Raw genomic sequence first — 17,736 nt, 5'->3', positions numbered from 1 at the left:
TCTGGATACGAACAGGTGTAAGCTCAGAACTTGGTCCTTAGAGAATCTCAAGCCTTCCGTGTTTCTTTTTAAAACGTAGCACTGCACCGGTACACCCCAGTGGTAAAAACGATTATTAAAAATATCTTCAGAGCTATCTGTTATCCAGAATGGCTTTCTCACTGTTGAAAGGACATCAAACATTCTAAAATGCATAAACTGGTCTCAGCACTGGAATACAGTGCCAGGAATATTCGTCAACCTTAGGTTTTTGGATCATATGTCACAGCGGATTATCCGACACTCCATGAACATTGACGGCTTCCTCCAGTTGTGGCTACAAAACTTGTTCTCAGGCACGCCACCGGACGCTGTAACCACCCTGAAGTGGGTTCTGCGTTCACAGTGGTTGTATTGTGTTTTTTGCAGCCTGTAAGCAAAACTATGCTCTGCATCTCAATGTATAACCCTTTATCAGAAATATGTACTCAAAAGCAGCTGCTATGACAAGTTTCCTTCAGTGACATACATTCAATAGACAACTCTCGAAAACACTGCTAGATCCTAGAAACCATTTATCCAGGGGTACGACGTGGAGTTATAGGCCTCACTGAAAGAGCAGCTTGAAGTAGGAGCGTGGGGGTGAGTGTGTGGGAAATCGTTCAGACTCAAATGGGGTCAGTGAAGCACGGCAGCTGATTCAGAATAAAACAGGGGAGGTGGACAGAGAAAGGATGAAGAGATGCCAATGGAAGAACTGAATTCACTGGAGGGTTTGAATCCCAGATCTAGGTGGGGGTGGGGATGGGGAAAGGAAGCTAGGAGTTCTTCCTGGAGAATATTTGAAAACCTGACAATCCATCAATATTTTAATTCCAATAGAAATATGGAACCTTTTCTTCTACTCTTTGCCTTTAATTTTATCTCCTCCTTTACCTCCCTGCCTCCTCGGTTTTCCTACTTTACATAGGGCCCTTCCCTACCGTTCCTGTCATTTCCTGATGCCTAAATCAGTCCTTTTGAAGAAACAGCTCCTGTCAGTAAGTGACAAGGGGTGCTGTTTCTGGCAGGATAGATTGTCTTGTTTTCTTTATTCTGTCTGCACGTCACAAGTTTGGAGAGAGCTCTTCTGGGACAAACGGCAACCATGGGAATTTAGGGGGTAAGGGAGGAGGAGAACTCCTTCCCCCACCAAACCCCTTGCCTGTCACTGAATTTCCCTCTCCTCTGCATTCCTTTCTGACCCCCTTATCCCTTCCCACCCATCTGACGAGCTAGGGCTCAGATTCCCTCCCCTCTCCTGGAGGCAGAAACCCCAGTCACTCTCTCCCCCTCAGCAAATGCTCTTCTCACCTCTCTGAATCCTAGCTGCTGCTCCTCCACTTGTGATATGCTCCCTGTCACTGGCATAATGCAGCAAGCTCTGCATGCCCCCTTACAGTGGTGCAACTAGACAGCACCACCGGAACAAGGAGAAGTGCTGTGTCTGGACGGAATGAGGCATTATTTCTCTCTCCCTCCTTCCCTCTCTCTAGGGGGAGGAAATCATGGAGTGCAAGACTATGAGGACTATTTTCACAGTTAGGCAGGGTTCTCCAGGCTCCTGCATCTTCTCAGCTATGCAGGTGCCAAGGGCTCCGGAGGCTCAAAGATGACTTTTTTGATGAATGCAAAAGGAACAACAGGCCCCACTCTAATGTCCGCAGTGCTATCTGGTGCCACGCTCAAACAGCACAACAGGTGGCAGAATGGCCAAGGGTGATCCTAATCAGTTTCACTCTGCGGCCTATGGGCAGCACGCGGGAGCACAGCTGTTTAAGAGCCAGGAGAACAGTGCAGCATAGTGGGGAGGAAGGGGGATACTCTGGCCTTTTGTTCCTTTATTGCATTAGGGAGGAGGAGAATCTTTAAGTTGATGCATTCTTTACACCATGTGGGAAATGCAGGGGAAGGTGCTACATGGGAAGGGATATTTTTGGGTAGCTGGGTCCTACGGGCCTGATTTTTCTGAGGTGCTGAGCCCTTGCAGCTCCCAGTAATTTCAATATGAGCTACAGAGCTTCAGCATCTCTCAAAATCAGGCCCTACATAAGGGGTGGTTGAGATTTTTTCATCAAAACTTTTCCCCTCTTTATTAAAAAAAGGCTTTTAAAGCAAAAACATTTTTGTGGTCAAAATTTTTCCATTTTCTTTTATCAAAAAACCTGAAATGTCCAGTAAATTATTTCGGTTTTCAGTAAAAAAAAGTTTTGGTTTGCAGTTCAAGTTTCAGTTAAAAAATCAGTTTCTATTTTAAAAAATCAAAATATTTTACCAAAACTAAAAAAATTTTCATGGGAAAAAACAACACATATTTTTAAAATAAAAATTCCCACAAAAATAACTGGCATTTTTCTACCAGCTCTGTCATTTGCCATGTTATTCTCTTATGTCTGAATACTTGCTGGGAAAAAAAAAAATCAAACAGATTTCTGCGGCAGATTTCGACTGTCTGGGAATTCCCATTGTGTACAGGGAATCTTTGGGTTCTGTCCTGCAGCAGTTCCTATGCCACCCCACTTTCCAGCTTCCATCGCGGGTGGGGGGGGAGGATTCCTGAGAGAATGGTTAGGGTGTCCAGGTAATAGTGAGTGGCTGTCAGAATGAACCCTTGGGCTTCTCTAGTTTTGCCACCTTTGCCTTCCCTCTCTTAACCTCAGCACCTTCTGGGTAGGGCTTCAGAAACTTTTGTTTGTTTGTTTTGCCACACACCACTTCCTTGTCACTTATCACACCACCTTGCACATCCTCAGCCTGAAGGTTCCTTGGAAAACCCTACACTTAACTGACTCATTTCACATGAAGAGAGAGAGAGAGAGAGAGAGAGAGAGAGTGAGTGTAGATTTCCCCACCCCTAACTCCAGTCTCCTTCTCTCCTTCTGCAGACATAGAGTTCACCTGCTTGATTTGCTTTCAAGCCTAGAGATCACTTTGTGTCTCTTGACATTTTCAAGGCTCTCCTTGCAACAAAACTTACTTTTTAGAACAGTGAAACCTGTTCTTCTCTTTCAGGTGGTCCAGAGATGGGCTCTGTTAACCAAGGGCTGCTGTGAACCCCCTCTTGTTCATCGGTGCTTAAACTGAACGCTATGGGTCGTGTTCTGCTCTCAGTTACACACTGAAATCAAAGGGCCTCATCCAGCGTTGCCTTATATTGGTGCAAAACTGGTGTGAGATCAGAATCAAGTGAAGAGGGCCTCCTATTTACACAGCATTGCCAACTCTTGTAAATTTATCACAAGTCTTGCAATATTTTATATTTTTATTAAACTCCCATCTCCTGGAGTCATGTCATATGCCGATAATCTCAGTTTCATTTTTTTAAACTAAGTTTCTAGTTCTTATGGTTGTGCAGAAAAGCCTGAAAATGTGACCCAGTGGGGCCTAAAGGCTCAGAAACCAGCAGGCAAATATATATTATATATATATATATATATATATAATCACATGACTTTAAAGCCAATCTCTTGATTTTTGAGAGCCCAACTTTTTTATACTGGTGTAAGTACAATGACATCAGTGGAATTATTCCTTACTTCCCCTGGTGTAAAGGAGAATAGAATTAGGTCCAGTACATAAAAAAAAACATGCTGTAGTACACGAAATTACTCTGGATTCACTCGGACGTAACCAAGAGCAGAATGGCTCTACATAAAGTTTGACAAGGATCAGTTAACTTTTCCCCATCACTTTTCATTTTTGTGTTCCTCTGCACTTGCAGATTCTGGCTGAGGACGGAAATGGAAGGGTCAAAATACACCAAGAAAGAGTGGTCTGTTGTTATTTCGTCTCAGCCGTAATCAAGAAGTACCAGAACTCTCACAGGAGGATGGTCTGATCTCAGGATATTTCCAACCTAATTTTGCTGTTGCGAGTAGTGTGGATGTTTCAGCTACGCGGCTGAACTATCGGGCGCTTATCCAAACAAAATCCCAAACTCCAAAACTGTTGAAGTTTGCTCATCACTAGGAAATACGACTTTACTTCTGTTCATGGCCTCTCTGTAACACTAATTACTTCAATTTACCAAAGGGAAATGCCACTCAAGTCCTGGCTTCATGCACATCTCAGCTGAGACATTTGTTTAGGGCTCTGTCAGCATTTAGAGTCATAGTCATACAGCTGAAGGCCAGACGGAATCATCAGATCATTTAGTCTGAGCTTCTGTATATCCCAAGCTGCCACACCCCCCCAACCCCAACAACTGAATTTAGACCAAATGGTTACAGCCCACAGGAGACTAAGACTATTATGTGCCACGGGCAGTGTTGTTGTAGCAGTGCTGGTCCCAGTATGAGAGAGACAAGGTGGGTGAGACCTGAAGAAGAGCTCTGGATAAACTCGAAAGCTTGTCTTTCTCACCATCAGAAGCTGGTCCAATAGAAGATGTTACCTCACCCACCTTGTCTCTCTATTAGGTGCCCCAGGCAGAGAATAGGAGGGACTAAGGTGCACCCATGCTTGAGACCCCCGCAATGGCAAGGAAATGATTAAATGAGATGTACCCAGATAATTCTGGCAAGTGACCCATACCTGCTGCAAAGGAAGATCAAACCGCTCCAAGGGCTCTGCCAGTCTGACCTGGGGGAAAATTTCTTCACAATCCCACACATGGCGATCACTTAGACTCTGAGTATGTGAGCCAGACCAGCCAGCCGAGCACTTCAGAGACAACACTTGCTGCCAGTCAGAGCTTTGGCCCACTCTGTCCAATGTCCCATCCCCAGCAAGGGCCATCCCCGATGCACCAAAGGAAGGAGATTAAAAAACAACAACAAAGGCAGAATATATGGGGTGGGGATTGAGGGAAAATATCCCTTCCTGACCCCTGCAGATAGCCAGCTGAAACCCTGAAGCATGAGCTTTTAGAACATAAGACATAAACCAGAAGTGAGCCTTGGTGCTGCTGAGCCCTTCCCCCTACCATCACAAGCAATCCCATCATAGAATTGCTTTCATAAATATGCCCTGTTCGCTCTTAAAACTAATTAAGTTGTTTTGCCCCCACAGCTCCCTAATGTATTTATACAAAGCAATCATATCCCCTCTCAGCCTTCTGTTTTGCTAGACTAAACAAGCCAAGCTCTTCCCATCTCATAAGATAGGCTCTCCATTCCTCTGATCAGCCTAGTAGCTCTTCTCTGCATCTGTTCAATGACCTTTCTTGAACATGGATGGCCAGAATCATACAATGAGGTGATTATTCTCATACAATGAGAATCAATGAGGTGTTACCAGTGCCATGTACCATGGCATTAATACTGCTCTATTTACACAACACCCCTGTAAAAATGGAAAATAAGATAACCAGGAGATTAGATCAGTTAAAAGTGCATACAGGGCCTGATTTTTAGAAGTGACCAACTGTGTGACTGTGTATAGCTGCAGGGGCAGATGTTGGCATGTAGATGACTAGATCCCTGATTTCACCTGAAAAATCAGGTAATTAGCTGTTTAATGTGCCATCATATGCTCCTGTAATTGTACATGGGTGAAATTCATTCTGATACTGAGGGTCAGCACGAGGGCCTATCTACCAAATAAGTCCCACATAAGCCTTCAAATAGGTCTAACTAAAGAAGTGCATAAGCTTTGTACTGGCCTGCTGCCCATAGGCGAATTTCACAGTGACTGTGCAAAATTGGAGGCCTGCTTAAGCTGTCTTTAAAAACCGGGGCCATAGTTCCATTCCCCCAAACAGCATATACTGAAACCTGTCTTAGGCAAGCAATCAAGGGACCAGCAAAAATCAGTTGCTTAATGGAGGTGGCTGTCTGCAAAAAGTGGAGCAAAATTGTATGTGGTACATTTGGCAACATTTTGAGGTGGTCTTGTAAGACAGAAAGTTGCCAAATAATGGTGATCGCTTGTCCAGGCATTCCTGTATATTACTATATATTTATTTAATCTGACTCCACCGTTAAATATTTGTGTATGTATGCAAGAGAGAACGCATGTGAATGCGTATGCGGGAGGCCGCCTGATTTACTGCATGGGATTTTTATGAATTGGTATCTTTGATCCATTTTTTATTTGAATTTCCCTGTGCAAGTACATGAAGACAAATAATTATTGTAATATTTATGAGTAGATTCGGATAGTCGCTACGGTTTCAGAGAAAACAATAAAAATTGATACCAAACTGGATGCGCTTCAGGTTAGGAGAGCACAGATATAGCACATGCTATAAATTCTATGAAAACTGACTCACTCCTTTACGATGAGGTAAGTGTTGACATTAGACAATTTGGTGGGGAGTATTTATTTCTATATTTATTAAAATGTCAGTAACAGCAGGAGTAACACCTCCTAAAGGGCCTGCAGGTGCTTGTCTTAAAAAACCACAACACTCAAAGAGGATAAAACCCATAAATTACATTTCAAATGATTCACCATAGAATGAAAGAGAATGGATACATTCAGTGGATCCAAGCAGGAGATGAGAAGCAAGGATCTTCCAATGGAAGGTCAGGCTCTGAACCCTTAAAGAGTTATAAACGTGCTTAACTTTACGCAGGTGATTAACATCACAGAAGTGAATAGGGCTGCTCAAATGCGGAATGTTTAAGCATGTGCAAAGCCTAAAAATAATACACTTGTACAGACTTAGCAATGTTCCCTATATAACATGCTTTATTTATTCAAGGGCTGCATTTTATACATGCTCAAGTGGAGGTGACTGCTACCTGAAAAACTTAAAGTACTCAGGAGAAAAGGAAGTGGATGAAAAATATATTACTAAAATGCATTTAATTTGCAAAAGTAGCACATCAGAGATCAGTGCTCTAGGAAGCTGAAGTCCTGGATAATGACTGGAAATTAAGTATCATACCAATATAATGATGTTAGCCTTCTGTTTCTGACTATCCCCAAGTGTTCTAGTAGTCTAGTTATGTCTGACCTTGTCTGGCTCGCAAAAGAAATTGGTTGGGTCAGAATAAGATGTTGGCTTGTTCACATCACAGGGAAATATAAACTGAGGTCAAGAAAACCACAACATCTGGAACGTGAGAAAAGGGTTTACTGTTAAGGGCTTAATAAACTCTGAAAATAAAGTTCTCAACTTTGCTAATTTGTTTCAGCTTCAAAGAGGAACAAAATGTGATGCTGGTAGAAGGTTTTATGGCTCTCCTGAAGAAATAAAAAGTACATCTGAGCTAAAATTAGTAAAGCATAATGACAGCAGAGATAGCGTCACTATTATTTATCTGATACTAGAGGAAAATGCTAAATGGTCACTGTTAGGGATTTATATCCACATTATTGAGGGAAGAGGGGAATGATGTATTCCCCTAGGTGCTGCAGCTCAGGGAGGAAAAGATTTGGGGAGGGTGCTGCATAGGGGGGTGTGTACTCCTGCAGGCAGAGCCCTGGCCGTTGCCACATAGCCAGGACTTGGGGGCATGGATTAGCCACTGGGCAGTTCTATTATTCATTCCAAGCCATACATCTCAGAGGTTACTCCAGCTTTAGGCTTGAGTAGTATCTATGGAGTTGCTTTAATACTGCATCCACACACCCAGCTCCAAGGAACACCATGTAGCCCAGGAAAGGGCATGGACAATAAATAGGCGCTGCAAAGCACTGAATGGTTTAGTTAAGGACTTAGGGCTCAACCCTGATAGGTACTAAGCATTCTGGCCCCGATCCTGCAAATCACTTTAGTAAGTGCTTAATTTTAAGGTGGAGACTCCCCTGATGTGAGAATTAAGGCACCTTGCAGTATTGAGCCCTCAGGCCTGATTCCTCCTTCATCTTCACTAATGTAAATCAGGGATAACTCCATTCAAATCCATGGAGTTTCAACGCTGTAAAGCCACTGGAAGTCAGCGGAGAATTCAGCCCTTAGTCAGGTAGATTGGTACAGGTGACTGAAAATACTGGCATCCACTCTCTGCATTACGGTATAGTCTAGCCACTACCTGACAAATGCACTTGTAAATTATAATGATTTTGATGGTTCAGTCCTAAGAAGTTAATGGAACCAGAGCACTGCCAGAAGGGAAAGTATGGTTTACCTGACAGACAATTCCATCGAGGTTTTGGTAGCATTTTATAAAAACCTTTAATCCTCAGCCATAGATACAAGATTCTGTAGGAAGGTCTCATTTAGCCAAAATGTTCAGCTCTACCCTACAATTGCCTTAGTGTGAAGTATATGGAAGAAGACCAATGGGGTATCTGATGTCTAGACAATGGAATCCAAATCCTGTTCCCATTGGACTAGATTATGGACGTACCACAAGTAGGGTGACCCAGGAGCGCTGCCAGCTTTTCCGCCGCCCTAGGTGGCAGAAGGTCCCGCCCCGAAATGCCGCCTCCCCACAGAGGCGGCGGAAGGTCCCGCCGCGGAAATACCGCTGCGGTCACCGCCCCCCAAATCGCAGCGCCCTAAGTGACCGCCTAGGTCGCCTAATGGGTTGCGCTGGCCCTGGGGTGACCAGATAACAAGTGTGAAAAGTTATCTGTGCTGGAAATTTGTCTGTATTCCAGCAACTGACAGCCAGCCATTGAAATAGCTGCACCAGAGCAAACTCCAGGCATAGACAAGGAACACTATCATTTGCAATGATGGAACTTATTTCTGTCTGAAACCAGGGACAGTTCCACTGGTGAAAAACGTGGCTTTCCTACATTGCAAATACATCCATTGCTGGCAAATATCCAATGCAGACAAAGCCATAATAACAAACAACTAGCTCTTCTCATCCAGAGATCTCAAAGCACCATAGAAAGGAGGTATCATTATCTCCATTTGATGGGTGGGGAAAGTGAGGTATAGGGAAGTCAAATGACTTATCTAAAGTCACCCAGCAGGCTAGTGGCAGAGTCAGCAATAGAACCCAGATCTCCTGAGTCTGACTCCAGTGCTCGCTCCACTAAGCAACACTGCCCCTCCTCCAGCCTAAAGGGGAGACAAAGGTTTCCATTAGCCAGGGGTTCAACAAGCATGCTCCTGACCTGCCAGTCAATGCACCATAGGCCCAGTTATAGCGGAGATGGGGGAGCTTGGGGAGGCAACAAAACCTAGGTGCAGCCCAACCAAGCTACAGGACAGCCATCCTCTCCATAAACTGCTGCTAAGTAACACAGCATTACGTGAGTTACAGATAGCAATCGCATTATTTAGCAATAAATTTCCATATCTTACCATACTAGGCAAAGAGTTTGTCTTGAACAGCCAGAAAGAGGGAAATAAGATGAACAGGCATTTTTATGCACTTTATTCAGGGCTGGCACTGGAAGGACTTTAAGGACAAATTGCTCGTAGCACTGCTGCAGTTTAGAGGGTGTCACTTAGGGTTGAGACCAGGTTGGTTGCTTAGGAACCAACCAGGCCATATTGCCAAAAAAGGAAGGAGAAGGCGATTATGAGTACAACAAGCAGTGCCAAAGCCAAATTTCACTCAGAGCAGATATTGGATGCTGCATAACACACACACAATATAGACAAAGAGAGAGAGAGAGAGAGTGTGTGTGTGTGTGTGATGCAGAGTCCACGGTCTGCTCTGAGTGAATTCATCAGCTTAAAACTAAAAACTGAGGAGTTATATATATCTTCTAGCTCACAGTTATTAATTGTAAAATAATTATTTCCTCAAGGAAGAGCTTTAATTCTTCAAGTTAACAGTACAGTTACATCTGTTTGCAGTAAATATTTCAAAGTGACATGGGTGAGGAAAAAAAGCCTTACATGAGTTCAGTACAACTATTCCCAAGCATATGTTCATAAAATATTATTCGGGGAAGATTAATTGAAGTACTGATTAAAATGTAATATTTGTTCACAATGCCAAGGATGTTACTCAAAATACTGAAACTTTCTCTTTAAACTATTCCCTTTCTGTCTAGTTCAGATAGATTGTTTCAGTGAAGGGGATTTCAGCTAAATGTGACCAGGACTTTTCTTTTTAAACTCTTCCCCCCCCCCCCAAAATGGCAAAAATTGACCATTAACTAAGGATTAGCTCATACATTGAACAATGTAGTAAAATATTTTTATAGCTCTACTTCCAGCAGTTTAAAAGACTACAATTCAGGATATCTAAAGCTGAGAATAAAAAAATAAAATAAAATGGAAATGTTGATGTATCTTTAAACAATAAAAAAATTACAACGGATTGCAAAAGTGCCAAAAGCTGACATTTACACGAAAATTGTTCACCTAGTCTAAGTATGAAATACTGTAAGTGATTAGCTCATAATAATTACCCAATCCTTATTATTTTGCTTTTAGAATATTTGTTTAAGGTTAGGTTACTAAAATTCCAAATACTGGGGGCCGCTGTCACGGCTCTTTATCCAAATGAATCGTAGTCTCTTGTAAACAGTTCTGTGATCTGATTTCCATTGGGACAGAAGTTGTAAAAGGCCAGGGATTTGCAATGGATTTACACGTATACTGTTTCAGTTAAGTTACCAAGGTCGACTTAACAGCCCTTTTCCTCAGTCTTAAATACATTTGCCACCCAGCCTCTTTATACCATATTCAAGGAAATGGGCGATGGATTGTAAAGGGTGCTTGAACTTCAGTGGAAACTCCAATTTACATTCTTTTAGCAGTCAGTGGGATTTTTTTTTTTAAACAAGCTTTGTTGAATTGTTAGAAAACTGATTCTTGCTAATAGGTAGGCCATGATCACGACGCAGATTTCTTTGAGTTTTGAAAAGGTCATTCTGCTTTCATGATGTTAGAAAGCACTAGAGTATAATACTTGTAACTATATTGAACCAGAGATATTAGCACAGTGCTCAGAAGTCCTAGTTTTGTCCTCAGGAAAAATAGAGCAGAATAGCGATCCACTATCGTAGACAGGCCTTTTTAAAGGAAAGTAACTCTAATCTAAATACAGAACAAACAAATATTAAGGGTGTTCTATTCACTTCTCTTTTCAGTGAAGTTTGAATACTTTGAGTTATGATGATTAGATAGAAATGTACTGATAATAAAGGTAAGTGAGATTCATAGTTAATCCACAAGTCTAAATGACTGGCTTGATTGTCTTATTCACTTGGCAAACAATTACTTTTCTAAATGTTATTTCAGCCAAAGATATAATTTCTTTAACACAGCAGAAAAAATCAGATTAAAATATAATACAGAAGCAGCACTTACCTCAGACTGATTAATATGCTTAAGCTGTTACCATGCCACCATTCTTAAAAGCATAAAGATATGCTTTTCTACACTCGTCTATATATATTGATACCTCCTGTGTGCCAGGAAAACCTCTTTGATTATTCACACTAAACCATTGCTTAAGTGGTATGAATTTCTCAGGACTGCACTTTTCATAATCAAGTAATAAATTCTAGGATTAATCAGAAGCGGCACTGTCTTTCCTATGGGATGTGCAAAGGGATTCATCAGGAGTTTCTCTAACCCTATTAAAAATAAAACACTGAAGTAATTAAAGATGCATACTTCAACTCAAATAAAAGTTCAATTCATAGAGTCATAATGGAGATTGAAATCTATGTAGTACTTTACTTGGAGACACATCATATTGCGTGCTGTATTGTTACCGATTTCTGTACAAAATGAACTTATGCATGATTCAATTTTCATTAAACTGTGCTCCTCTTTCAACTAAGGAATATTCAACAGGTAAAAATAAAGTACCATTGAAATGAGGATAGTATTTTTCTTCATTTGGCAGCCAGACTGGGATTGTCTAAGGAGGGGAATACACTGATGTTATACAATCAGGAAGATTTCCTTTATCTATGTGGCATCTTTCAGAACTAGAACAATCAGCTCTGAGCAAGTGACATCTGAGCTGGGCTTTGAACTTGCAATGAATACATGCAACTATAAGATCTACAGAATATTCCTCAGCACTCCGCAGCCCTAAATGACAACAGTCTTTAAAACTGTGCATGAAATGTAATCTAATTCTTTTGTACTCATGTTACCATACCATTGGCTTAAACATTGCATGTTTAAGCCAAACTGCAAAGCTAATCTATCATAAGGCTTTTCCAGGTGAGATTTATTATAGATCACTTTCTAGTCAGTGTGTTCTATGCGCATGTGTATACCATATTCCTCTTATTATTATCTAGCTGAAAAATTCCCAGTGTGTGCAACGCCTCAGATATAATAGCAGGCATGCCAACAGAATATGACACTTATGCTAATCTGCACCCTGCTGTGGAAAAACATACACAAGGATTCCATTACCACATTCATTAGGCTGCAGTGCACTTCATCTTGAATAGGGATTATGAACTATAATAGACTGAAAACAGTTGATTGAACCCACTTAGCCAAATCTCTATGACATTAGCCAAATATTTCAGTATAAGGAAGAGTAGGAGTTGAACCCTTTCATAGTTCTTTTAAAAAAAGTTTGGAAGTGTCAAATTTAAAGAAAGTGAAGGTCATGATAACACTTTGTGCTGATATGGTGCTTTACATTTCTAAGGTGCAGTACAAATATAATTAAAAGGAATGTGACAGACATTATTGGGGACTTTTTGTACATGCGCATTATCTATTATTCGGTTTGGAAAGACTGCTTCAAGCATGTTATCAAATTCTCTGTGCACCTGTTATAAAGCTTTTTGGCACTTGAAAAAGAGATTTCTATGTTGATCGCACATGTAAACTAGGCTTACAGTGACATCATTATGTAGCTTAAATGGTAATTAGAATCAGATGAAAAAAGAGGTTGTCCAGTTCTGTATTCAAGTTTCCTAAATTTGCTTTGAGTGTATATTCAGTTTTTGGTTCTACAGGATACAGTTGCTGCCTGACAGCCTGTCTTTGTTGGCAGAAAACTGAAGTCAAAGTATTTAAAATATTGTCAGAAATAATAGAGAATGGAATACAAATCAGTGCTCATGAAATGCTATGGAATTTGGTCACGACCAGCAGGGGAAAAAAAGGGGGAATTAAATCCCCTCCATGTCTAAGATTCAAAAGATAATAAAAACCTTCTGTGCTTAACATTTGCTCATTGCTAGGAATCTCTTGTTTATGAATTTCCTTTTAATGTAGCAACTAAACAGGAAGTTCCTGTTAGCAGCACCATAATGTAACTAAGAGGACAATATCTGAAAAAGAGCTGCAGACCAGGAACTGCTTACAGCATTCTTTTTAAGAAAGAAAGACATTACATAATGTAATGTATTCAGTACCTCCAAACCTCATTCTTCTTTAATTCCTATAGCCCACATTCTGCAGCCCTTACTCAGAGGTATATCAGTAATACTGGTATAAGTCTGGAATTAGTCCACACTAGTGTAAGTGACAACATACTCTAGTCTACTGTCCTTAGGGAAAACTATTGACTTCTGGATTTGGCACTACTCTGCATGAGAAAAAGTATTTCTAGAAGGTAGTCCTTCCTGGTTTTCTAACTCCTTCTCTGAAAATGAATAATTGTTCTTCTGAATGCATACAGTTCCCCTATCCTGTAAGATGCTGAGCATCACCTGAGAGGTTGACTTCACAGGATCAGGCCCTTTGACCGTAGTCCCAATCTTCCTTGAGAGAGTTTTATCATTGACTCCAACAGGAGGCAGTTTGGGCCCCATATAAAATATCCAGAGGAAGAACAACAAATATTCTATAAACTCTTGAAGGAAATGGAACTCCCGGAGACTGTATGAAGAAAACAGTCTTACTAAGTGATAAAAGCACTTAATTTGCCACTGAGGAAGGACAAACTTATGGGATGATTTTATTTGTTATTTGTATTGTGGCTCAGCTTATATTTTTCAGCTGTGAAAGATAACTGGAAGCATCAAACAGGTTGAACGAGGCACTGTTTTCTTGCTACAGGAACATGGCCCTTTGCACTGAGATTGTAATACAATCCATCCTCTCTGGGACTGCAAATGCTACAGTGCAAAACTGTGTTTGAAAACCTCTTTTATCATTCATCGTCTCCAGACTGAAATCATTTTTGACAACCTCTGCAGAAAACAAGCAGCTTTCTGGCTACTGGCGAGCCGATTAAAGGGAGGAAACACATGTTCACTGTCAGACGGAGCCCCTGGAGAAAGCATTGACAACCTTTTAACCTCCTTTCCCAGTGAAAGTGCCCAAATGTTTCTCTGGAACAAAACCCCAGCATTGTTTTAAGCATCTTTTCATTTAATGTACTATGGTTTTCAAGATATGTTAAAAATCAAAGGAATTCCATTTTAGCATGGACATTTCAAAAACCAGTTCAATTCCAGTTCGAGTGGTCATGCAAATGGTGGCATTAATTGGGAATATCTTTTTATGAACTTTCTTTCTTTCTAACTGTTTGACCACAGTTTAAATACCAACACATTGAAAAGTTCACTAACCTCTACAGTGATTTCTCAAAACAAGCCAAGAAGCCGCAGGAGTGAAAGTTTCTGAACAGTAGGAAGGCTGACTAGCAGACAGTATTAGCACTCTGAGCATTAAAATCTGGCCATGGAAACTTTTGTGAGCTACTAGATGATGAGGCAGGAAGTACCACACACTACTTGTGTATTTGTTATCAAGGGAAACTGTTTCCACTGTATTCAATCATCAGCAAGAGGGAAAAATAAATGTTCTACTTAGAAGTAAAATAAGGCTCTTTTTCTAAGAATTGTTTTCCAATGTGATTGGTCTAACTCCTTCTTTGAAGTTATAAATGTACAGTTGGAGTTTCTTTAACATTTAACCTTGCTATTTTTAACTTAATATCAGCAGCTGGAATAGTTCTGTCTGTTTTGATAAAATGATACTTTTTTCCATGTTGCATATTTGCTTTTACAGCTGAAAGGAACAGTTCCAGTTTAAGTAAGTACTGTAAAACTGCAGCAGTTTAAGCTGCCTGGACGAGGAGTAGATTCTTTGGTTAAATGTTTCCCTAAGTAACTGCATATGGCACTGTCCGATAATGCATAATATCTGCTAATGAAAGATAAAAGACTGCCCACTCCAGGGTATAAAGTTCCATGTGGATTTGGTATTCCTTTCTCTAATGCATTATTCCAGCACCACTACAGCTAAAGTTGTATTGGCTTTCATTAGGACTGCAATTTGTCCAAAGTGGGGAAAAATCCTTAATGCTGAAACTTGGCTTCCAAAGCCTCAGCACAGAAGTACTTTATATTTTCTTTTCTTTTTTTTTTTTTAAAGAAAATAATTTTTCTGTCTTCAATAATAGTCATAATAGGAGCACTGAGTTCAAAATGCATCCACAAAGCAGCAGTGGTTCTCGTGAATTTGATTCATGTCAACAAACTGTAGAAGTTTTTTGCTCTCCCTGGATTTGGTTGCGGTGCAGGATGTATTCAGGATCTGAACTGCTCTTCATGATGTCAGAGTTTTAACCTCGCTCACTGGGATAAGTTGCATAGAGGAAGTCACATGTTACATTATTTTTCCTGTGGCCCTGATAGGTTGAACTGTTTCCTGTGATCAAGGAGGCAGGGGTCAACCCAGCTTAGCCGTAGTAATTTGTACTTGGTTGAAAGTCAATGGGACTTGTACTCCCAAGGCACTTAGGTGGTTTTGAAAATCTCACTCAGAGAGGAAAGGTGCATTTTAGTTGAACACCCTGCACTACCTGGATAAACCAAACCAACACCATCTTCTTCTAATCTGTTTGTGTCTTACTCTGGAAGACATGCCTATCTAATGTAATTCCCCCCAGGTGTAGGAAACAGTCTGATCCTTATTTTATATTTTGAATCATCTAATTATCTCTCCGCTTTAGAGAAGAAAATTTCCCTGAGATCAGAGTTGTTTAATAAATGAAACAGAAGGGAGGCCTTACGTCTATATATCTGACAGCTGCCTATTTGCTATTATAAAAGTAGCGGACTATAAGAAAGGGCAATTGGACTCAGAGTTCTAGTGCAGTACCAGCGCCACAGCTTAGTCCCACTTTTGGTTCCATCAAACAGGTGTGAACTCATGCAAATGGGCACAGACCCATCAAATCCAAACCGAATTTAAGGGTTCACATTGAGATCTGACCATGGGAAAACACATTTTTTTTAAACTTTCTTTCACAAATCTGAGCAGGGACCGTTTTGACCTCCAGGGTAAGCAAATCAGCTCTCATACATAAACTTGTAAACTCCCTTAGAACTGAACTTGGAACAGTTTGTAGAGACGTAATAAAATAATACTTAGAATTTATATATTGGTCTGTATGGTCAAAATGCTGTAAAATATGACATATTAATACCTGGCACTTATAGATAGATCTTAAAGCGATTTCCAAGGAGCTAAATATAATTATTCCTATTTTACAGATGGGAAAACAGAGGCACAGAGTGATGAAATGACTTGCCCAACATCACTCAGCATACCAGTGGCAGAGTCAAGAACAGAATCCAGGTCTCCTGAGCCCCAATCCAGTGCTCTAACCACTGGGCTACACTGTCTCTTTGTAAAACATAGAAATAATGTAATGTTATTAAAAAGATGATAACACAATGAAATGTAGGAATAAAAAGCATATTTGACATTAAAAAGTCAACCCTTACCTCAGTTACATATGAGATAACACAGTCTGTGCCATCAGAATAGGAAACCAGTGTTGTTCTACAGATATCTCTGGGTGGCAACTATTGGCAAATGTTACTTTTTAAATGATAACCACTGTAACTAAAAATGAAATTGATGGGAGCACCATGATATATTTGTTAAAGAATAGCAGCTTTACAGTTTTCTAATATTGACCTCAATAGCTTCAAAGAAGCATTGCTGGTCAGACAGGCAACAAAATATTTCCAGACTTCCTTGTAGGGCTGGCTGAAAAATGTGTGTCAAACGTTTTGATTGCAAATGGCTTTTTTAACCACAAATTTCCATTGTTGTAAAAAAAAAAAAAAAAAAAAAAAAAAAAAAAAAAAGAAACCTTGGACATTATAATTTTTGGGGTTTTCAACAACCGAAGACCAAAAAATTGCTGTTTTTTGTTGTCCGTTGCCAAACAATGAATATTTTTTGGTTTTCAGTTTTGCAACAAACCCCACAACATTGCAAAGATAAAAATTCCACCAAACACAGAAAAAGGTTTTTGTTGAAATTATTCATGTAAAAATCAATAATTTCCCAAGCATCTCTAGTGTCTTGTGCTGTAACGATTAGGCTGAAAATTTAATAATGTTGCAAAACTGGACCCTCGCAGATAACCCCAGTGATTCTAAAACACCAAGTGCTGAAAGCATCGCATTTAGCCACCAGCCAGCATTGGGAGCCAAGCAGAGTCGCATTGCCTCAGGTGGAGCTCTGTGAGGAATTCTACCTCAGGAAACACAGTCCTTCCCCAAGCAACACAATGAACAGGAGGATAGTGCAGACTGTGAGGAGGCTGAAGCTTCTCCATCATTGCTCTGCCAAGGTCCCACCTCCTGTTCATTCCCTTTGGGGTGATATCTTCCCCCAGAGGCCCACTGAGGGAGCAGTCTCTGCACTTGCCATAGCACAGGGAATACAATTGTTAAAAGCCCTTCAGTTAACATGCAAGGTGGGGGTCCCTCCTCGTGTGGTTCCCCCCCATTGGCCATGCAAGGCCTACTCACAATCTGGTCCCAACCCACAAAGGCTATAGAGCACATCACTGTGCTCAGGATAACAGAACTACAATTTGCCCAACTCCCTCTCCTGACGTGAGGAATCCAAACGCTGTCCCATAGGGATGCTTTAAACATAGGCCCAATTATAAGGCTTCACCTTATTGGTAGGGGGAGGGCTCTTAAGTCTGAATTACTTATACCCCTCTTCTGAGC

Source organism: Terrapene carolina, unplaced genomic scaffold (assembly GCF_002925995.2).
Source record: "Terrapene carolina triunguis isolate 2854851 unplaced genomic scaffold, T_m_triunguis-2.0 Scaffold132, whole genome shotgun sequence".
NCBI lineage: Eukaryota > Metazoa > Chordata > Testudines > Emydidae > Terrapene > Terrapene triunguis.
The sequence above is the reverse complement of the archived record's forward strand: the minus strand, read 5'-3'. Positions refer to the sequence as shown.